The sequence below is a fragment of the Neomonachus schauinslandi genome, chromosome 5 (genome assembly GCF_002201575.2).
Source record: "Neomonachus schauinslandi chromosome 5, ASM220157v2, whole genome shotgun sequence".
Lineage (NCBI taxonomy): Eukaryota > Metazoa > Chordata > Mammalia > Carnivora > Phocidae > Neomonachus > Neomonachus schauinslandi.
In genome coordinates this window covers 26,259,908-26,284,641 of record NC_058407.1, presented here as the reverse complement: position 1 = coordinate 26,284,641, position 24,734 = coordinate 26,259,908, and the positions used below count along the sequence as shown (strand labels likewise).

General features: G+C 39.1%; 1 protein-coding gene across 4 annotated transcripts in view; it reads right to left on the bottom strand.

Annotated features, from left to right (window-relative positions):
* CEP83 (centrosomal protein 83) overlaps nucleotides 1–21,882 on the bottom strand; it is a 132,606-nt gene extending 110,724 nt beyond the window's left edge. For all 4 annotated transcript variants that reach the window (XM_021687331.2, XM_021687329.1, XM_021687332.2 and 1 more), the window contains exon 1: nucleotides 21,865–21,882. The gene's annotated coding sequence lies outside the window, so the exon portion shown is untranslated. The remainder of the gene's footprint in view (nucleotides 1–21,864) is intronic.
* Nucleotides 21,883–24,734: the final 2,852 nt, after the last annotated feature.

Below are 24,734 nucleotides of genomic sequence, written 5' to 3'. Positions count from 1 at the left end.
CTAAAACCCTACGGTCTAAACAATCAAGAAACTACTTTCAGAGCTTACAGTTACTCTAAAAGTAAACATAAATAGCTTCTTCCCGTCTTTCTGCTCCACTGTTTTCTGCCTTCTTGGGCTTATCTCAGAATATTTACTCTATATTCTATCACATCTGCACTTTTCCCCTCTAGTGCTTTACAATTATGTAAACTATCTTTCTAAAGAAACTGTAAGTTCCTCAAAGGAAAGACTATATAATCTTCTACTTTTTGCGTCATCTTCCTAACTCCCAATTCCAGTAAAATTAGTTAATGATGGGACACCTGGGTGGCTCAGTCGGTTAAGCATCTGCCTTCGGCTCAGGTCATGATCCCGGGGTCCTGGGATCGAGTCCCGCATCGGACTCCCTGCTCAGCGGGGAATCTGCTTCTCCCTTTCCTTCTGCCTCCCCCCTCCCTCTGCTTGTGCTGTCAAATAAATATTTTTTAAAAAATTAGTTAATGACAAAAGTGAACCACAAAATTTCTGTGATATGAATCCTACTTTCCCACAGGCTTACAATGTAGTTTCAGAGAAGGGGAAGGATGCCACCAAGAACACTGTTTGCTAATCAATTATGCATGCCTTGTAACAATTATCCATCAAGATATTTCAGCTGAAAAAAAATTCTGGAGACATTATGGTAATCAAAAGCCTTAAAAATGAACATATCCTTTGACCTAGCACTTCCGCATGTAGGAACTAACTCTAAGAAACTAATCAGAGATGTGTACCAACATTTGTGTTCAGGGATCACCTTCATTTATCATTCTGTGAATATTTACTGAGTACATCACAAGGGCCAGGTAGAAGTGGAAGGCACCATGCCTTCATGATGCTTGTATCATCATGCTATTTATTATGGGAAAACGGGCTATTTTTTAAAAAGCATGTTTAATAGTAAGTTATACCACATGCACGGATCAGATAGTAATCTGATTGTTAAGATATTGTTAAGATGTTAATTTCTCCCCAAAATCAATGCAATGCCATTCAAAATCCCAGAAAACTTTATAGAAATTAACAAGCTAATACTAAAATTCATATGTAGGGATGCCTGGGTGGCAGTCCATTAAGCATCTGCCTTCGGCCATGATCCCAGGGTCCTGGGATCGAGCCCCACATCAGGCTCCCTGCTCAGCTGGGAGTCTGCTTCTCCCTCTCCCTCTGCTGCTCCCCCCTGCTTGTGCTGACTCTCTGTCAAATAAAATAAAATCTTCTTTAAATAAAATAAAATAATAAAATTCATATGGAAACACAAAAGACCTGGAATAGCCAAAAGAACAAAGTTGGAGAACTTGCACTACCTGATTTCACGACTTATTAATGCAACAAAAATCAAAACTGCGCAGCATTCATGTCAACACACATAAATCCACTAAAGAAGAGAATAAAGTTCAGAAATAGATTCAAACATATATGGCCAATTAATCTGACAAAAACACAAAGTCAATTCAATGGAGCCAGGAAAGTCTTTTCAACAAATCATCCTGGGACAACTGCCTATTCATATGCAACAAATGAATTTCAAGTTGTACCTCTCACCAAAAACAAAAATCGACTCCAAATGTATACATAAACATAAAACTATAAAACTCTTAGAGAAAACATAGGAGAAAATCATTTTAATCATGGGTTAGGTAAAGATTTCTTTAAATTGGTTGTTTATTAAAATTAACAAGTTAATTTTTAAATCAAAATTAGGAACTTACATATTTAAAAGACACCATAACGCAAATGAAGGTAAGCAAGATTGGAGGATTTATAAATCATATATTGATAAAGGACTTACATTCAGAATACATAAAGAATTAGAAAACCAAATAAGAATACAACTCAATTTAACAACAACAAAAATGGCCAAAAGAGTTCGACACTTTGCCAAAGACGATACACAAATGGTAAAATAAACACTTGAAAAGACGTTAAATATCATTAGTTATTAGTGAAATACAAACTAAAAACACAATGTAATACTACCATACACCTATTAAAATGTTAAAACTTAAAAGGCTGATCTTACAAAGTATGGACTAGAATGTAGAAGAACTGAAACTGTTATAAACTACTGGTGGAAATATAAAATGGGAAAATCACTTGATTAATTTTTAAGAAACTGTCAGATACTTGCCATATAATCCAGCCATTTCATGTATAAGTATTCACCCAAGAGAAATCAGAGTATATCCATGTGAAGACTTCTACACAAATGTTTGTAGCAGCCTTTTTTCTGAGATTCAAACACAGGTTCATCAAAAAGTGAATGGATAGGGAGAGTCCAAGATGGCGGAGGAGTAGGAGACCTTAATTTGGTCTGGTCCCAGGAATTCAGCTACATAGCTATCAAATCATTCTGAACACCCGTGAAATCAACTGGAGATATAAGAAAATAGCTGCAACACTACAAAAGGAAAAGCGACCACTTTCTGTAAGGTAGAAGGTGCAGAAAAAAGAAGCGGAGGAAAAAGGGGGGGGGGGGGGGGCACCTCCATCAGCTGGCTACCGGCAAGTGATACAGCAGTGGAGCACAAAATCAGAACTTTTGTAAGTCTGCTCCAATGAGGGATGTTTGCTCAGGCAGCTAAGTGGGGGGTGGAGCCCTCACTTGGACAGTATGGTCTCAGGATCCTCAGGGTCACAGAAGACCGGGGGTGCCTGAGTGAGGCAGAGCTCCCAGGCATCGGAGCAGGGAAGCCGCCTGCAGAGTGAGCCAAGGAGTGGGCTCTCAGCTGGGGGTCGTCATAAACTGCGAACCACAGCACAGTCAGGCCACTGCTCTTCAAGCAGGGGCCCAACAAGCAACAGAACCAGCGAGAATCCCCTTCTCCCTTGGGAGCACGCCACAGGAGTCTGCAGGATTTGAAGATTCCAAATGGCTCGTATGCCAGAGATAGAAACGCTCGGCCACAGGCCAAGTGAGCAAAGAGTGAGGTCGGAGACTAGGGAGACAGGAGCAATTGACTGCTTTTCTTTGAGCGCTCACTGAGGAGTGGGGCCCCAAGCCTTTGGCTCCGGGACCAGAAATTGGGAGGCCACCATTTTCATTCTCATCCTCTAAAGCTTCGAGGAAAGCCTTCAGGGAACAAAAGCCACACTGAGCAAACGGAAGCATATTACTTAGCTGGGCCCCTGGCAAGGGTGGTACAATTCCACCCGGGGCAAAGACACTTGAGAAACAACACCAACAGGGTCCTCCCTCAGAAGATCAGCAAGAACATCCACCCAAGACCAAGTTCACGGATCAATGACAACTGCAGAACTCCAGCACTAGGGAAATATAGCACATAGCATTCATGGCTTTTTTCCCCATGATTCTTTAGTATTTCAACTTGCATTTTTTTCTTTCCTTTTTCAACCAATTTATCAATTCCTTTTTTAAATCTTTTTTAATTTTCATTTTTACACTTACACTCTATCCCTTCATTGTATTTAATCTATAAGTTTTCCTTTCTTTACAATTTTGGGATGCAGTTTCTTCAAACAGACCAAATATGTCCAACATCTAGTGTATGGTTCTGTTCTACTCACCTGTCCGATCATACTCACTTTTTTGTTGTTCTGTTTTTCTTTTTGTCTTTTTTTTTTTTTGGTTTTCTTTTTTTGTTGGTCTTTTTTATTTTTCATCTTTATATTATATCCTTTCAATGTATTTAATTTTTGTATATATAAGTTTTTCCTTCTTTACAATTTTGAGATGTAGTTTCTTCTAGCAAACTGACCAAATTATATTCAAGAGATAGTGTATTGCTCTGTTCTCTTCACCTGTTTATATCCCTTCTTTTTCTTTTGTTGTTGGGCTTTTTTTCCTCTATTGTTTTTTGTCTTTTAATTTCCATTTTTAGAGTTACATTCTATCCTTTCATTGTATGTAATTTTATTTTTGTTCTTAAGTTTTTCTTTCTCTACAATTTTGGGATCTAGTTTTCTAAAAAAACACACCAAAATACACACAGAGCCCAGTGTATTACTCTATTCTGCTCATCTTTCTGATTATATTCTCTTCCCCCCCCCCCCCCCCCCCCCCGCCACTGGGTCTCATCTGATTTGTTTAGTGTGTATTTCTCTGGAGTAGTTGCCATTTTAGTATTTATTTCATTCTCTCGTTCATCTATTTTCTGGACAGAAGGACAAGACAGGAAAACTCACATCAAAAAAGAACAAAAGGGGTACCTGGGTGGCTCAGTCAGTTAAGCATCTGCCTTCAGCTGAGGTTATGATCCCAGGGTCCTGGGATGAAGCCCCACATCGGGCTCCTTGCTCAACGGGGAGCCTGCTACTCCCTCACCCTCTCCCTCTGCCTGCAGCTCCCCCCTGCTTGTGCTCTCTGTCAAGTAAATGGAAAAAATAAAAGAGAGAGAGAACAAGAGGCAATACTGACTGCCAGGGACCTAATCAGTATGGGCATAAGTAAGATGTCAGAACTAGAGTTCAGAATAATGATTATAAAGATAATAGCTGGGCTTGGAAAAAAGCATAGAAGACACTAGAGAATCCCTTTCTGGAGAAATATAAGAACTAAAATCTAACCAAGTCAAAATCAAAAAGGCTATTAATGAGATGCAATCAAAAATGTAGATTCTAACTGCTAGAATAAATGAGGCAGAAGAGAGAATTATTGATACAGAAGACCAAATGATAGAGAATAAAGAAGCAGAGAAAAAAAGAGATAAACAACTACTGGATCATGAGGGGAGAACTTAAGAGATAAGTGATACCATAAAGCGAAAGAGTATTAGAATAATTGGGATCCCAGAAGAAGAGGAAAGAGAGAGGGGGGCAGAAAGTATATTGGAGCAAATTATAGTGGAGAACTTCCCTAATCTGTTAAAGGGAACAGGCATCAAAGTCCAGGAGGCACAGAGAATCCCGCTCAAAATCATTAAAAACAGATCAACACCCAGACATATAATAGTGAAACTCACAAATCTCAGAGACAAAGAGAAAATCCTAAACGCAGCTCGGGACAAGAGGTTGGTAAACTACAAGGATAGAAACATTAGATTGGCAGCAGACCTATCCACAGAGACCTGGCAGGCCAGAAAGGACTGGCATGATATATTCAGGGTGCTAAATGGGAAAAATATGCAGCCAAGAATACTTTATCTAGCTAGGATATCATTCAAAATAGGAGGGATTAAAAAGCTCCCAGGACAAACATAAACTTAAAGAATTTGTGATCACCATACCAGTCCTACAAGAAATATTAAAAAGGATCCTCTAAGCAAAGAGAGAGCCCAAAAGTAACACAGACCAGAAAGGAACAGAGACCGTATAAAGTAACACTCACTTTACAGGTAATACAATGGCATTAAAGTCGTATCTCTGGATAGTTACTCTGAATATAAATGGGCTAAATGCCCCAATCAAAAGACACAGGGTATCAGATGGGATAAAAAAGCAAGACCCATTGATATGCTGTCTGCAAGAGACTCATTTTAGACCCAAAGACACCTCCAGATTTAAAGTGAGGGGGTGGAAAACAATTTATCATGCTAACAGACATCAAAAGAAAGCTGGGGTGACAATCCTTATATGAGACAAATTAGATTTTAAACCAAAGACTGTAATAAGAGATGAGGAAGGACACTATATCATACTTAAAGGGTCTATCCAACAAGAAGATTTAACAGTTGTAAATATTTATGGCCCTAACATGGGAGCAGCCAAATACTTCTAAGCCAATTAACAACAAAATCAAAGAAACACACTGATAATAATACAGTAACAGTGGGGGCTTAACACCTCCCTCACTGCAATGGACAGATCATCTAAGCAAAAGATCAACAAGGAAATAAGGGCTTTGAACAACACACTGGACCATATGGACTTCATAGATATATTCAGAGCATTCCATCCTAAAGCAACAGAATACACATTCTTCTCGAGTGCACGTGGAACACTGTCCAGAATAGATCACATCCTGCATCACAACTCAGGTCTCAACTGGTACAAAAAGACTGGGATCATTCCCTGCATATTTGCAGACCACAATGCTTTGAAACTGGAACTCAATCACAAGAGGAAAGTTGAAAAGAACCCAAATGCATGGAGGCTAAAGAGCATCCTACTAAAGAATGAATGGGTCAACCAGAAAATTAAAGAAGAATTTTAAAAATTCATGGAAACAAGTGAAAATGAAAACACAACTATTCAAAATCTTTGGGATGCAGCAAAGGCGGTCCTAAGAGGGAAGCATATAGCAATACAAGCCTTTCTCAAGAAACAAGAAAGGTTTCAAATACACAACCTAATCTTACACCTAAAGGAGCTGGAGAAAGAACCACAAATAAAGCCTAAACCCACCAAGAGAAGAGAAGTAATAAAGATTAGAGCAGAAATCAATTAAATAGAAACCAAAAGAACAGTAGAACAGATCAACAGAACTAGGAGCTGGTTCTTTGAAAGAATTAATAAGATTGATAAACCCCTGGCCAAACTTATCAAAAAGACAAAGGACCCAAATAAATAAGATCATGAATGAAAGATCACAACCAACACCAAAGAAATACAATTATAAGAACATATTATGAGCAACTATATGCCAACAAATTAGGCAATCTGGAAGAAATGGTTGCATTCCTAGAGATGTATAAACTACCAAAACTGAACCAGGAAGAAATAAAAAATCTGAACAGACCCATAACCAGCAAGGAAAATGAAGCAGTAATCAAAATTCTCCCAATGAACAAGAACCCAGGGCCAGATGGCTTCCCAGGGGAATTCTACCGAACATTTAAAGAATTCATACCTATTCTTCTGAAGCAGTTTCAAAAAACAGAAATGGAAGGAAAACTTCCAAACTCTTTCTATGAGGTCAGCATTACCCTGATCCCAAAACCAGACAAAGACCCCACCAAAAAAGGAGAATTACAGACCAATATCCCTGATGAACATGGATGCAAAAATTCTCACCAAAATACTAGCCAATAGGATCCAACATTACATTATAAGGATTATTCACCACGACCAAGTGGGATTTATTCCTGGGCTGCAAGGCTGGCTCAACATCCACAAATCAATGTGATAAATTACATAAATAAAAGGACAAGAACCATATGATCTTCTCAACAGATGCAGAAAAAGCATTTGACAAAGTACAGCATCCTTTCTTCATTAAAACTCGTTACAGTGTAGGGACAGAGGGAACATACTTCAATATCATAAAAGCCATATATGAAAAGCCCACAACAAATATCATTCTCAATGGGGAAAAACTGAGACCTTTTCCCCTATGGTCAGGAACACGACAGGGATGTCCACTCTCACCACTGCTGTTCAACATAGTACTAGAAGTCCTAGCCTCAGCAATCAGACAACAAAAAGACGTAAGAGGCATCAGATTTGGCAAAGAAGAAGTCAAACTCTCACTCTTTGCAGATGACATGATACTCTATGTGAAAACCCAAAGACCACCCCAAAATTGCTAGAACTCATACAGGAATTCAGCAAAGTGGCAGGATATAAAATCAATGCACAGAAATCAGTAGCTTTCCTATATACTAACAATGAGACAGAAGAGAAATTGAGGAGTTAATCCCATTTATAATTGCACCCAAAACCAAAAGATACCTAGGAATAAACCTAACCAAAGAGGCAAAGGATCTGTACTCAGAAAACTACAGAACACTTATGAAAGAAATTGAGGAAGACAAAAAGAAATGGAAAAATGTTCCATGCTCATGGATTGGAAGGATAAATATTGTTAAAATGTCTATGCTACCTAGAGCAATCTACACATTCAATGCAATCCCTATCAAAATACCATCAACTTTATTCACAGAGCTGGAACTAATAATCCTAAAATTTGTATGGAACCAGAAAAGACCCCAAATAGCCAGAGGAATGTTGAAAAAGAAAACCAAAGCTGGTGGCATCACAATGCCGGACTTCAAGCTATATTACAAAGCTGTCATCAGCAAGACAGTATGGTACTGGCACAAAAACAGACTCACAGATCAATGGAACAGAATAGAGAGCCCAGAAATGGACCCTCCATTCTATGGTCAACTAATCTAGAAAAAAGAAGGAAAGAATATCCAAGGGGGGGGGGGGGGAAAAGCAGTCTCTTCAACAAATGGTGTTGGGGAAATGGGATAGCCACATGCAGAAGAATGAAACTGGACCACTTTCTTACACCATACATAAAAACAGACTCAAAATGGATGAAAGACCTAAATATGAGACAGGAATCTATCAAAATCCTAGAGGAGAACACAGGCAGCAAGCTCTTCGACCTTGGCTGCAGCAACTTCTTGTGAGACACGCCTCCAGAGGCAAGGGAAGCAAGGGCAAAAATGAACTATTGGGACTTCATCAAGACAAAAAGCCTTTGCACAGCAAAGGAAACAATCGACAAAAACCAAAAGGCAACTGACAGAATGGGAGAAGGTATCTGCAAATGACATATCAGATAAAGCGCTAGTATCCAAAATCTATAAAGAACTTAACAAACTTAACACCCAAAGAACAAATAATCCAATCAAGAAATGGGCAGAAGACATGAACAGACATTTCTTCAAAGAAGACATACAGATGGCCAACAGACACATGAAAAAATGCTCCACATCCCTTGGCATCAGGGAAATACAAATCAAAATTACAATGAGATACCACCTCACACCAGTCAGAATGGCTAAAATGAACAAGTCAGGAAACGACAGATGTTGGCAAGGATGTGGAGAAAGGGGAACCCTCCTATACTGTTGGTGGGAATTCAAGCTGGTGCAGCCACTCTGGAAAACAGTATGGAGGTTCCTCAAAAAGTTGAAAATAGAGCTACCCTATGACCCAGCAATTGCACTACTGGGTATTTACCCCAAAGATACAAATGTGGTGATCCGAAGGGGCACCTGCACCCCAATGTTTATAGCAGCAATGTTCACAATAGCCAAACTATGGAAAGAGCCTAGATGTCCATCGACAGATGAGTGGATAAAGAATGGATAAAGAAACGGAGTATTACTCAGCCATCAAAAATTGAAATCTTGCCATTTGCAATGACAGGGCTGGAACTACAGGGTATTATGCTAAGTGAAATAAGTCAATCAGAGAAAGACAATTATCATATGATCTCCCTCATATGTGTAATTTAAGAAACAAAACAGAGGATCATACGGTAAGGGAGAAAAAAATAAATCAAGACAAAACCAGAGAGGGAGATAAACCATAAGGGACTCTTAATCATAGGAAACAAACTGAGCGTTGCTGGAAGGGAAGGTGGGTGGAAGGATGGCGGAATTGAGTGATGGACATTAGGAGGGCATGTGATGTAATGAGCACTATGATTATATAAAACCGATGAATCACAGACCTGTACCTCCGAAATCAATAATATATTATTTGTTAATTGAATTTAAGTAAAAAAAATTTTAAAGTTGAAAAAAAGTGAGTGGATAAACAAATTGAGATATAGCCATAAAATGGAAAACTATTCAATAAACATGAATTCCTCACCATGAATGAATCTCAAGATAATTATGCTTCGTGAAAAAAATCTAAACAAAAAAAGAGTACATGTTACATGATTTTATTTATATAAAATGCAAACCAATCAAAATGCCAGAAAGCAGATGAATGGTTGCCTGAAAATGGAAAAGAGTGAGCAGCTGGAGAGGGCAGGAGCAAAAGGGAAAGATCACAAAGGGGCATAAGAAAACTTCTGGGGGTGGGGCGCCTGGGTGGCTCAGTCGTTAAGTGTCTGCCTTCAGCTCGGGTCACGATCCCAGGGTCCTGGGACCGAGCCCCGCATCGGGCTCCCTGCTCGGGGGGAAGCCTGCTTCTCCCTCTCCCACTCCCCTGCTTGTGTTCCCTCTCTCACTGTGTCTCTGTCAAATAAATAAATAAAATCTTTAAAAAAACTTTGGGGGTGATAGATATATTTAATATCTTGACTGTGGTGATAGTTTCATAGTGTACACATAAAACAAAACTTAATTTTAAAAATGTACAATTTGTTAATTACCAATTACATTCAATAAAGCTGTTTTCAAAAATAAACATTGTAAACTATAGGAAAAAAAACTTTCCTGAAAGTGAATTCTAGGTTCAAATGTCACAGTTAAGTTTTTCTTTAAAAAAAAAGGTTATGGAAGAGTATTTAATAACATCAGGAAATGTTTGTTACAGAAGTAGAAAATGCAGGGGTGCCTAAGTGGCTCAGTCAGTTAAGTATCCAACTCTTGACTTCAGCTCAGATCTTGATCTCAGGGTCATGAGTTCAAGCCCCATCCTGGGCTCTATGCTGGGCATGAAGCCTATAAAACAAACAAATCATCAGAAGTAGAAAACACAGACTACAAAATACTGTTATATAATCCTTATTTTGTAAAATGCCTATTTACATGCCTATATATGCATAGGAAAAAAAAAACCACAAAAAAGATAAGCACTAAAATATTAAGATTTTATGTGTGGACGGACAATAGGTGTGATTTTTTTATTTGTTTGCATGTTTCCTGCACATTTCTTATTTTACAACAAACATACACTATATTTATAACCAGAGGGAAAATGTCAAATCCACTTGAAGACCAAAGGAGGAGGTAAAAAGGCTTCCTTCTGTCCTTTGCACATCAGAAAACAGTGACCAAATATAAAAGAAAATGAGACTTGAAGTTAAAGCCTCCACTTCAAGAAATAACCCAGAAGTCCTCAAATTCCATTCCTTTCCATGCAAGTTTACACAATACTCAAAAATATATTCAACAAAAACAACTGGTTGTTGTCCAACCTTACTCTACAGAATTACCATCTATGACATCACTTAAAAAAGCCTCTTATCGGGCGCCTGGGTGGCTCAGTTGGTTAAGCGACTGCCTTCGGCTCAGGTCATGATCCTGGAGTCCCGGGATCGAGTCCCGCATCAGGCTCCCTGCTCAGCAGGGAGTCTGCTTCTCCCTCTGACCCTCCTCCCTCTCATGCTCTCTGTCTCTCATTCTCTCTCTCGCAAATAAATAAATAAAATCTTTAAAAAAAAAAAAAAGCCTCTTATCAATGTAACTCTCTTCTATCTAAAACAGCAGTATTCAGGGATGTGCCTAGGTGGCTCAGTTGTTTAAGCATCTGCCTTCAGCTTAGGTCATAATCCCAGGCTCCTGGGAGAGTCCAGCATTGGGCTCCTTGCTCAGCGGGGAGCCTGCTTCTCCCTCTGCCTGCCTCTCTCTCTGGCAAATAAATAAAAATAAAGAATCTCAAAAAAATAAAATAAAACTTTTAGCAAATGATCTTTTTCAAATTAAATCTTATAGAACTCCAATATTTAGAACAGACTGTGTCATTTTATTAATGTATATTAAAAATAAAAATTTTAATTCAGAATATTTTATATTAAAGACATATCAGATCTTTATTTCCATTTCAGTTACTATGCTGGAGGTCTCTGATGTTTTTAAACAGTTTACAGCACATTCGGATATATTTATCTTTTATTGTGACTTTTAAAATAGTTGAAGATGTAGGTAAACAACAGTCAAAGTTTGACAGAATCCTGAAGTACATCCCACTCAACAGTTTTGCAAAATTGGTCAATAAAGGTTAATTAAAGCTTATTAACATAGTATACAAAACCTTTCACAATCTAGGCCCTCTTTACCCTTCCATTCTCATCTCCCACAACTCTATGATATGTACTTATACGCTAACCAAACTAAATTGCTTATAGGTCACTGAACTCACAACACATTTGCTTACCTCATGTTGACCCCTCTGCATAGAATGCAATCTAATCTCAACTTTCACTCATTTTTATATTCAAATCAGTCACTACTTCCTTCTCAAAGTCCTTCTAGATGTTTCCCTTTTTCTTTTCCTCTAATGCATTCCGAGTTAACAGTCATTGTGAGCTCTTCCATAATGCCATGTATTTATCCATATCAATTTATTTACTTCACCATATTCTAATCAGCTATTTGTATTCCAATCTCCTGCACTAGGCTAAACCCTCCTTGAGAGCAAAGATTATGTCTTAGTCATCTTAATACCCCCAAAACCTTACATAATAGCTGGAACATGGCAGGTAGTCAATAAACACTTGCTGAATGAATATTAAGCAGTTTCTCCCACTTATCAAAAGGACAGGAAAACCAAGAAATTGCATAGGTCTTGGGATTCCACAACCCCAAATGCTTTATAATTTGATGCTTGAGGAAAACTATGGAATTTAAGTCAACAAGCACATTTGGAGTAACTAATAAATGCCTAATATTGTGCAAAGGATTATGAGTGATATAAAAGAAGTATGGGTTGCGGTGCCTGGGTGGCTCAGTTAGTTGAATGCCTACCTTTGGCTCGGGTCATGATCTCCAGGTCCTGGGATCAAGCCCCATGGCAGGCTTCCTGCTTAGCAGGGAGTCTGTTTCTTCCTCTCCCTTTGCCCCTCCCCCCATTCATGCTCTTTCTCTCTCAAATAAATAAACATCTAAAAAAAAAAAAAAACTATAGATCAAGTTTCATCCTCCTGAGAGAAGAGTTCCACACAGAATCATGAAAACCCACCTCCTGGAGCACCTGGGTAGTTCAGTCAGTTAAGTGTCCCACGTGTGATTTTGGCTCAGGCCATGGTCTCAAGACCTGAGTCCGGCTGGGGCTCTGTGCTCAGCAGAGAGTCTGCTTGAGATTCTCTCTCCCCGCCTCTCTCCCTCTGCCCCTCCCCCACTCCCATTTGCTCACTCTCTCTCACTTCTTTCTCAAGAATAAATAAATCTTTAAAAAAAAAAAAAAAAAAAAAACCAGACCTCTTACTTCCAGCATGAGAGAATGAGATTGATAAATCCTCTTCACGAAAGAGCCAAACAACACCATTTCAGTAATCTGGAATTCAATCAAAGGCATTCAGCAAACTGAAAAGTGTTTATTCATGAAAACAACTGGGTAAGAAGAACATGAGTCTACCTTTGGCTACTCCCATATCCCCCCACCTCTGTCAGTGTAGGAGTTTAACAAGAGTAAGGCAAACTGTGAAGTGCAGGTTCACCACCACTATTTGAGGGTAATCTACTGATTTGATGCACCATCAGTTAAAGTGGAGATTTCTGTGATAACCTAACAGTGAGACCCAGTGGCACCTTTAGCCTAAGGCTGCAGGACTCTCTGTGGCAAGCAACAAACTGGCAGACTAGCTGGGGATTTTATAGGAGTTCTGGAAGTTGAGACAACCTGGTGGGGGGGGGGGGTAAACTATTTACTAGTTCAGGTTAAACTAAGACTGTCACTGGAGACTGAAGCTGGTCCATGCCACTCACACATCCTTGGCCAACAAAGCTATTCACATGGCAAAAGTGGCTGGTGCAAAGTAAAAGCCAGGGCAAACTTGAAAATGATCTGTGTCTGAATGCACTCTCTTACCCTCATATAGATCCTTCAGCGGTATTAGCCATATTAGTATTAAGCATTAACTGTATTAGTTCAAACTGTCTGAACTCAACTTCTGACCAATCCTTGGTTGAACACTAAGGTATGCAGACCCAGGAAGCCAGGTTTAAAAAAATAAATAAAACCAGCAGACATCAAGAACAACATAATCGTAGGGGCACCTGGGTGGCTCAGTCAGTTAAGCATCTGCCTTCGGTTCAGGTCATGATCCCAAGGTCCTGGGATCGAGTCCCACATCGGGCTCCCTGCTCAGTGGGGAGATTGCTTCTCCCTCCCCCTCCTCCCCCTGCTCGTGCTCTCTCTCAAATAAATAAATCTTTTAAAAAAGAGAGAGAGAAACCAAGAGTTGGACGCTCAACCAACTGTACCTCTCAGGTGCCCCAAAATTTGGTTCTTTAAAAAGATCAACAAAATTGACACACTTAGGCTAAATTTACCATAAAACAGAAAAGATACAAATCACCAAAATAAAGAATGAAAGAGAGATCATTACCAAACTTACAGTAATTTAAAAGTTTTTAAAATATGAATTTTTTATCAACAAATTAGACAGTTAACATGAAATGGACTAACTCTAAAAGCATACAAGTTATCAAAACTCAAAAAGAAATAGAAAATCCAAATAGAACTGTAACAAATGAGGAAACTGAATTAGTAATTAAAAATCTTCCCACAAAGAAAAGTCCAGGCCCACACCACTCCATTGGTGAATGCTATCAAATAGTTAAAGAAGTAATAGCAATTCTTAGGAAACTATTTCAGAAGAAAGAGAGCGGGAAACACCATGTAACTCCTTCAATGAGGCCAATGTTGCTCTGATACCAAAGTTGGACAAAGGCACCACAAGAAACCAATTCCTCATGAACATAAACATGAAATTCCTTAACAGAATCTAAGAAAACCAAATTTAGCAACATATATGATTATACAGCATGACTAAGTGAAACTTATCCCAGGAATGAATACAGGGTTAACCTGTGAAAATCATTTAATGTCATATACCATATTAATAAAGGACAAAATCCATTATGATAATCTCATTGGATGGGGGGGGGAGGAATCTGACAAAATCCAACACCCATTCATGATTAAAAACTCAACAAACTAGGACAAAATGGAATTTCCTCAATCTAATAAAGGGCATCTACAGAAAACCTACAGCTAACATTACACTTAATAGTGAAAATCTACATAATTTCCCCTGAAGACCAGGAGCAATGCAATACACTCTCAATGCTTATTCAACATCTTACTGAAGGATCTCGCTCATACAACAAAGCAAAAATGAGTAACAGAATATATTAACATTCAGATTGGAATGATCTGATCTTATCAGACATGATCATATACGTAGAAACAATATTAAAAAATCAACTGTGGGGCACCTAGGGGGCTCGGTCAGTTTAGTGACCAACTCTTGATTTTGGCTCAGGTCATGATCTCGGGGTCCTGAAATTGAGCCCTGCCTTGGGCTCTGCACTGGGTGTGGAGGCTGCTTAAGAGTCTCTCTCCCTCCCCCCTCCCCCCACCATCCTCCCCACCCCACCAAGCACTCTGTTAAAAAATTAACTGCATTTCTATACAATAATCTAAAAATCAAATTACGAACATTCTACTCCCAATATCAAAAATTCCGAATTCTTCAGAATAAATTTAATGAAACTGCAAGAATTATATATTGAAAACTAAAAAAACACTGTTGAGAGAAATTAAAAATCTAAATAGAGACATCATATATTCATGGATTAGAAGACTCTTAAGTTAGCAATTTTTCCCACACTGATCTTGGATTCAATGCAAATCTTATCAAATCACAACAAATGTTTTTTGTAGAAATTGACAAGTGGGTCCTAAATTTTACATGTAAATGGAAAGAATCTAGGATCACTTTTGAAAAAGTTGGAAAGATTTACACTACCCATTTTATTTTTTTCTTTGAATTTTTATTTGTATTTATTTTTCTTGAGTAAATGCGGAGCTCGAACTCACAACCCCAAGATCAAGAGTCACATGCTCCACTGAGCCAGCCAGGCACCCCTATACTACCCATTTTGAAACTTACCATAACACTATGGTTATCAAGGCAGTGTGGTACTGGAGTAAAGATACGAATATAGATGAATAGAACAGGATTGAGACTCTAGAAACAAACCCTTATGTTATAAAAGCAACTGATTTTTTACAAAGGTGCCAATATAATTCAAGGGAAAAAGAACAGCCTTTTTAACAAATAGTGCTAGGGCAACTTGGCGTCCACTTGGCATCAAAAAAAATTTAAAAACTTTGGGGGGCTTGGGTGGCTCAGTGGGTTAAGCGTCTGCCTTCGGCTCAGGTCAAGATCCCGGGGTCCTGGGATCCAGCCCCAGGTAGGGCCCCCTGCTCAGCAAGTAATCTACTTCTTCCTCTCCCTCTCCCTCTGCCCCTTCCCCCTCTCGTGCGCATGCACGCACGCTTGCTCTCCCTTTCAAATAAATACAATCTTTAAAAAAAATTTAAAAACTTAGACCATACACAAAAGTTAATTCAATATGGATCCTAGATCTAAATGAAGGAGCTAAAGGTAAACAGAGGAGAAAATCCTTGTGATCTTGGATCAGGCCAAAAGTTCTTAAACACATCATCAAAATCATAAACCATAAAAGGAAAATTATAAACTAGACTTCATCAAAAACCTTTGTACTTCAAAGACACAAGTTTAAGAAAAAGTAAGCCAAAGACTGGTGAAAAAAAATCTTCGTAAATATGTCTCTAATAAAAGACTTTAACCCAGAATATATAAAGAACTTTTACAACTCAATAATAAGACAAACCCAGCTAAAAAAAAAATGGGCAAAAGATTTGAACAGAATTCCACCAAAGATGACTTATAAAAGGCTAATAAGTACAAGGAAAATGCAACATCATTTATATTTAGGGAAATGCAAATTAAAATTACAAGTAGAGTTTTGGGAGCCCCCATCCCCCATGTTGCTCAAGGGTCAACCATAGACTCTTTCTGTTACGAGACTTGACCTATCTCCATTTGCAACTTCAGATCTTTGTAGAGTATCTTTGTATAGATGGGTTTACATTTATAGTGCTACACAATGTTTCTTGACAAACAATTTCCATTTAATCAAAAACTAAATGTGGTAAGCATTCCTCCCTTGGCTTCCAAGATTCTACCCTTCTCTGGTTTACCTCGGTACTCTCTTTCTCCACCTACCCATTACGTGCTGATGTTCACAAGCCCTCTTCTGATTCCATACACTCTCACTAGGAATCCCATCTACAGCCAGGATCTGAACTACCACTATTTCTGACTCTCTTTCCAATTCAGAGAAACTTCTCCCCAGTTTTACTTGATTCATCAACTCCCTCCAGGCTAGGTTTAATACTTCTCTGTATACTCTCAGATTACACTTACATAATTCTAATCTGGCATTTCCTTAATTATAATGTATTCTCTCAGCAGTTCTAGGTCAGGTGTCCTTCTGACATGCCACCAAAACACACCCTCATTTATCTTTATAGCACTTTCAATTTATATTACAAGTAACTATATATAAACTATAAATAACCATTCATTTCCTCCCACCAGGCACTGCTTGAGACGTGGCACTATGTCTTATTCACAATTTTCCCAATATCTAGTATAGTGCAAGGCCCATGACAGGCACTCAAAAATTGGCTAAACCAATGAACAGGAGAAATAAAATGTGCTTTTAATTATAAACATACAAGGCACCTTGGTGGTGCAGTCAGTTAAGCGTCCAACTCTTGGTTTTGGCTCAGGTTGTGATCTCAGGGTCATGAGATTGAGCCCCAGGTTGGGCTCTGCACTCAGCACGGAGTCTACTTAAGACTCCCTCTCCCTCTGCCACCCCTCCCCCACATGCACTTGCACTCTCTAAAATAAATAAACCTTTAAAAAATAAATGAAAAATAAATTGTAAACATACAACCTCTGAAAAAAACCTTCAACAATTTATTTTTTCAAAAGAGAAAACAGGACAAGAAAGGTTAAGTGACTAACTCAGTCAAGTCTTCGTCTCCTGAATCACAGTTTGCTTCCCACAAAATCATAATGCCTATTAGTTCATGCTTACTGATCTAAGCTTCCCAGGAACCTCTAGAAGTAACATAAGAATATTATTTGGAGAAGAACCATTTCAAATGCATCCATCCCAGCTCTTGCTAGCTGTATCAGTTATAGAGAACTCAGATGTTAATTACTTAATAGTTTTTCTGCCCAATATAGACTAATCTTTAATTGAACCAGTCTTTTCACATATCCTTCATATATAATTTAATATATATCACAACAGTCTGTGAAAAATAATGTGCAAGTTGTAATTTGTCAGCACTCCAAAAATATGTAATTATATTGTATGCTCTTTAAGTTTAACAATTATCTCAAGTGTCTGCCTTAAACCAAAATGTGATTCAGATGAGAAAAACATTGAATGTGAATGCTAAAGATAAGCACTTCAACTTAGCAGGAAAATCCCTATAGTCCATTGCTAACATTTTCAGTGGTTGCTACGTTATCCTGCGATTGTGTTACTGGGCAACAACTCAGAAGCTAGGATAGCAGCTTACTAAAAAACAAATGACTCAAACCAAGATTTATAAAAATACTGAGACTCTACTTTCTTATACCTTTAAATGAAACAATTCCTTGTCATAAGCATCAGATACAGGATTTACAGTAAGACTACAAAAATTACCCAGAATTTATTTAGAGACCTATTTTGAGAGTGATAGGCACTTTCCAAAAGGAAATGGATAGGTTTAGGTTCCTCCCAACTCTATGAATTTTAATGCAAAAGAAATTTAAAGTTACAATATACAGAAACTGGGCACTTCCTGCTTTCTTAATTTCTTTACTACTGGATTACATCTCAGTTAAACTTAAAAAAAAAAAAAAAAAAAAGCTAGACTAGCTAGACTATACAGCCTGTGATCTCTCCGTGACCCATAGAGGCAGCCCCAATGGAAAATTATAAAACTTAAGATAACAGCTACTTTATGAGGGCCAAATAAAAGTACTGACATAATTCATAAATAAGTCTTGACCAGGAAAAAAGTAAAATGGAACAGGGTAAAATGGAGAGATAGGGAGAGAGGGATTATACAAGGGAGGTAGAGGGAGGAGAGAGTTGGGGGAAGTGTTTTTAAAATTAAGATTCTACTAAGGAAGAACCAGGAAATTGACCAAACTCCCCAAACCCACTTGAGAGTAATGCCAGCATTCCTGAGGGAGTCCTCACTGTTGATATTGTCTTGGGAAATTCTCAAATATCACACTTTCTAGGAATAGAATCTTTCCTTCCAATCCCAATGAATTCCCTCTCTTTAATTCCCTTTCTTATGGTTCACAGTTGCCCTTTCTCTCTCACTCAAAGATTTTCTTTTACTTCTATTACACTATGGAAGGGGGGGAAAGTACAAATGCACATTCCTCATCTCTAAGAAACATTTATTCAGCAACTTCTATTTGGAAGATACTAAGGATACAGCTCATTGAGATCTGGTGTCCTGCCCTTAAGGAGCTTACAATCTAGTTAGGAAGGTGAGGCATATACAGAAATGATAAATCGCAATATAAAGTGTAAGTATCAGATGAGAATGGCTAATGAAAACATCCTACAGGATTTCAGAGAAGAAAGAGTTCAGAACATGTTACCCTAAAATATGCCACTTTGGTGTACTGATTGAGTTAAAAGCACTTAAGAAATAGCAGGTGCAAAAAGGGGCACTCTGACCCTCCTTTTTCTTCTTAAATTTTTTTTTTTTTAAGATTTTATTTATTTGCGAGAGAGAGAATGAGAGACAGAGAGCATGAGAGGGAGGAGGGTCAGAGGGAGAAGCAGACTCCCTGCTGAGCAGGGAGCCTGATGCCGGGACTCAATCCCGGGACTCCGGGATCATGACCTGAGCCGAAGGCAGTTGCTTAACCAACTGAGCCACCCAGGCGCCCGTCCTCTTTCTTCTTGAAAACAGAAGATAAAAATCCCAGAAGGAAAAAAAAAAAAAAACAACCTGTACCAGGAGTGCAGAAGACATTCTTATCACCAGAGATGGGGGATCAAAGCCGAGAAATCTGTACAAACAAGCCTTCTTAAACTAGTCTTTATCTTCCTAGTCACTTCTCCACAATTTACTACTCAACACAAAACCTTTGTCTTTTTTACATAAATTTATTGTTTCTTTATCTAAAAGGTATAAAAGGTTTCTGCTCTGGTTACTTCAAGTCTTCATTCTCCTGTGAAGGCCCCCAAGTACATGTAAACAATTTTTTAAACTTGTACGCTTTTCTCTGTTTATCAGTTTTATGTCAATTTAACTCTTAGGCCAGCTAGAGACTCTAAGAGAGTAGAGAACTTTTCCTCCCCTGCGGAGATTATGGTGGAGTTGAACTTTATAGAAAAGGTACAATTCAGATTTTAGGAAAGAAGGGAAGAAATCAGGTCAGGTAGGCAGAATGACTCAAAGACTTGGAAGAAAGGGAGAAAGCACATAGTAGGTTTAGAGGATAGTGAGGAAATCAGTCTGGACACAACAGTTTTTCTATAAAGAACATGAACATGAAATGGCAGAGTGAGGAGATTTTGAAGAGTTCAGGTTAAGAAATGTGAACTTTAGTTGGTAGGAAAGAGTACTTCAGGAAATTTTTTACAGATACATACACACATGCCCTAAAAGTACACACAGATTAGACAATTTGACAGAATTACTGAACTTAATACATTATGTATGACAAAATTAAAATAAAACTCAATTACTTTAGGCAGAGACAGTACCTAGAAAACACACAAAGAATTCTGACAATTAACTAATCTTTCTGTTAAGATTTCCTTCTTCTAAACTTCTTGAATTAGAATTTCCCATGACAAAATGCTGACTTCTGATTATTAAGAATTTTATACGAGTCATTCTTGATTTTATTGTCTGCTTGTCTTGCCCAACTCTTGAATATTTCATTACTTCAACATCAGCATATGGAAAAGAGAAAGGGGGAGGGAACTAAGATGAAGTCAACAGATTTTTGCAATGTAGTAAGACATGCAACTTCAAGCTGCAATTCCCATTACCAATAGTTTGATTTCAAAGAAGTCATTCAGTCTCATAGTGTCTCAAATGTTCACTTCCTTTCTGACATACTTGAAAGGTTATAGCACTCAAAAAAATCATGAAAAAGTGCTCTGAAAACTACTTGCCATACAGTCATACAAATTATATCAATAAGGGTTTAATGGGTGGAGAAAAAGTGAGGTTATTGGCTCAAGCAAGGCTTAAAAACACTTGTGGATACTGTTTTAATCTCCCAATGCGCTATGTAACCCTAAATTGGTATTATTCTATTATTTGAAAAATTCCTGAATATAGCCTGCACACTTCATCTGATTAGAAAATATTTGAAAGAAAGAATACAGGACATACACTGTCCTATATAGCCAAAGGGTAACTGAAATCCATTTGCAACTCTCTGGAGAGTCCTGTATGACACTGAAATTCAAAACATTCTAATAATTCCACACAAAATGAGTTTGAAATCAAACTTCAGTACAGAAGGTGCGTATTAACTGTAACCACCTACAGGCTAAACCCATGAATTTAGAGAATTCTGAATCCAGATAATTGTAGGATAGTTACATTTAATTATATTCTAGCTGAATATTAGACTTGTTTACGGAGATGTTGCTTGGTAACAGAAGCACTGCTTTAACAACCTACTCAGTTTTAGATCTCAAGTATTTTGTGTTCATAGTCTAAACACTATCAACTATAACACATATAAGAAATTAAGAACAAGTTTCTTGCATACTAGACATCTCTGAGATTTTACTGAAACAGCTTCATAATTACAACTCAGGTAACTTAAGGCTTTAAAAATACTTGGCAGTGGGCATTTTGAAGAGCTAAGTGCCCATTTATTACGGTCAAAAGCTGGTAAGGATTTATCAAAATGTCCATTTAATCCAGGCATTCATTTACATAGTCTAGACGTTATCTCTGAAATGACTGCCAATATCACTATTAAAATTGTCTGCGGGGTCATAGAAAGTGGTTAGCATAGCTTTTTCATCACAAATTAAACTGGTGGTATACCACACGTTCAGCCAGTTAGTAAACTAGCTACCAAGCACCGCGCTGGAGTGCATCAAAAAACTCCAAAAAGGGGCGCCTGGCTGGCCTCAGTCCGAGGAGCATGCGACTCTTAATCTCGGAGTGGTGAGTTCGAGCCCCGCACTGGGTGTAGAGATTACTTACATACATAAATTTAAAACAAAACAAAACAAAAACAACTCCATAAAAAGTTTCACGTGCACTTAACTGGCTACAGAACATGTCTCACAGCCTACGTTTCTCACGCCCGCTCCAATTACTTTACAGGAAAAGTACAAAAAATTCAAGGGCAAACTGTGAAGAAAAGGGGAGCATTCCAAAACTACGGACAAAACAGCGTCCCCATAAAAAGAGATTACGTACCAGACTCGCACACAGTCCTTGCAACTTGCGCGCAAAGAACTTAAAAGCGCCCGGTGCTGTGGCCGCACTTGCCACCGGGGAACACCTGCACAGCTCCAACCAGTGGCACCCACTCAGCTCTTCTCGCACCCGCATTGGGGCTACGGGATGCAGTTCCACACGCTGGGTGCTGGCCCGGCCGGCAGCCGCTCGCGGCGCGGACTGAAGAGGAGGAGCAGGAAAAGGAGGGCCGAGCACGCCCCTCGGGCTCCCGACTCCAGGGAAATGTAAGGTTTCCCAAGAGAGCTCAGAGGACAGAAAAGGCGGCGGTGGAGAGAGAGCTTCGCTCCACCTCGGCGGACGGGCTTTCTCAAGATAGCGAAGCAGCCCAGTAGCTGCCGACCCGCCAACACACCACCCCCAGCCTGCCGCCCGCCGCCCCTCAAGCCCACCGGAGCGCCAAGGTCTGAAGTCCTAAGAGAACGCGAGGCAGGAAGTCCCGCCCCTACGCCGACGTCACCGACGCCGCGGACGCCGGCCGCGGTCAGCAGCCGTTAGAGGGAGGAGGCGAGCCGAGCGGAGGCGGGAGCGGCGGCAGACAACGGCGGGAACGCCGCGTCGAGGCGGCGCTACGTCAGAGCCCTAGGGGGACGCAGAGATTCCCCGAGCCGAGGACTGGTACTTGCTTCAACCAGCCAGACTGAAGTGCGTGGTTGAGCGGGAAGCCGGTCTCCCTCACCTCCTCGCAACGCTATGTTTCTAGGGGATTTTCCCCCTTTTCGCGCTTACCTTTGCGGGCTCTTCGCACACTCTTTAAGTCTTTGAGGGCTCCGAGGAGGTCCTGCCGCTGCCTTCGACCCCGATTGTGCACATTTAATGGGTCCTGGAGTCGCCTGCCTGCCACGCAGCCTGGGGGCATTAGCCCCCGAGCGGGTAGTCAGCTCAGCTTGCCAGGAGGAACCGGCCAGGTCAGGACCGGGGCCCCGGGTGAATCCTTCCCCGCCCCTCGCGTCCTGCTCCAGAGTCAGGGCCCACTGGAGATAACATTGTGACCTATTTATTTAAGGTTGTAAACTACAGTTGGGAGAGAAGGTACTAGTTTTTGAGAGCATCAGTTATATGCCAAGGGCTGAAATGAGGTAGAGTTTCAGTCTCTAAGAATACGTGGTAGAAGAAATAGGTACTCATCTTTCCCACGTTTGTTCAGCGTCTTGGTTCGGGGTTTCGGTTCTCATTGCATTGTGAAGCACAGCTTATTTTTACCTAGGCTGTAGCTATGATTAGAAAGGCAACTGAGATAGGAACTTTTTTGTTGAAATAAGGAAAGAGGAGCCATTCCATGAGACAATGAGTTGGATAATGGAGTGTCAACACATGGATTACAATTATGTGGAAGATAGTATCAGTGAACAGAATATAGAATCTAGAAACCAACTGCTGTGCCATGTACAAGTGTTTAATAATAGTAGCTCACATTTGCTGAGCATTTAGGTATCAAGTACCAGAGCACTTTTTCAGATTATATTATTTAACCCTAAGACAGGTGCAATTATTATCTGACTTTACAACATTACTCAGAGCCATTACTGCTAAGTGTTGAAGCCAGGAGACCTGGACTCCAGAAGTCTTAGTGGTAACCAGTAAACTATATGCTACAAATCCCTGCTAAGTGGGAAAGAGATTATCTGAGAAATAACAAGCCCATGGAGACAGACTTTCTATCTCCTTTCTCAAATACCAGATGAATCAAAAATTTAAATGTAAAGAATGAAGCCAAAAAAACACTACAAGAAAATCAAGGAGAGTATCTTTATAGTCTTGAGCTGAGAAACGCCTTTGCTAGGTATGAAACAAGAACCAGAAACCATAACAGAAAAAAATGGTAAAAATTAACCACATGAAGATTGTAATCTTCTTCTATATACAAGTTGTAATCTTCTGTACACAAATAATGAACCAGTGGAAAATACATTTGTATTGTGGAAAAAGAAGGAAAAATATTCCTAATATACAAAGAGCTCACACAATTTTAAGGAGCCCCTGGGTGGTGCAGTCCGTTAAGCATCCCACTCTTGGTTTCTGCTCAGGTTGTGATCTCAGGGTTGTGAAATTGAGCCCTTCAGTGGGCTCTGTGCTCAGTGCAGAGCCTGCTTAAGACTCTCCCTCTCCCTCTGCCTCTTCCCCACACACACACGCATGTGTGCGTCTCTCTCTAATCTTTAATTTTAAAAAAAGTATCAGTTTTAAAAACACCTCACTATAATTAGCAAAGGAAATCAATAGGACATTTTTAAACCAAGAAAAATGAACATCTAATTAAATGAAAGATGTTCAACATTCCAAACAGATCCTTTTTGTCCCTCAGGGTACATAGTGATATGGGCTTACAATTACTATTGTGCACTTATTGGTGTTAAGGTTGAAATTGGGACAATCTTATTTACCAAAATTTCATTAGCCTTTGCCCCAAAATCTCATTTCCTAGTCCATTCATCCTAAGGAAAATAACAAAAAGAAAACATTCGTATGGATGTTCCTCACTCCCTTTTTTTGTAATAACTGTTTTTAGAAACACTGTAAGTGCCATCACTAGGATGCTAGTTAAATTACAGTGCATGTGCACAATGGAATACCCTTAACCTATTAATAATGATGAAAATCTTTATTTACATGAAAATATGTTCATAGCATACAGATCCCCCCATAAAAGGAGAATATAGATCAGCAAGAACAGCATCATCTTGACATGAATATATGTGTATATATGTGTATATAAGTGTACAAAAAGATCTGGAAGGATGTTGGCCAAAATGCAAGGGATTTTTATTTTGTCTTTTGGACTTTTTTTTATCTCATTTGAATTTTTTTATAATGTCTATCATTTTTACAAA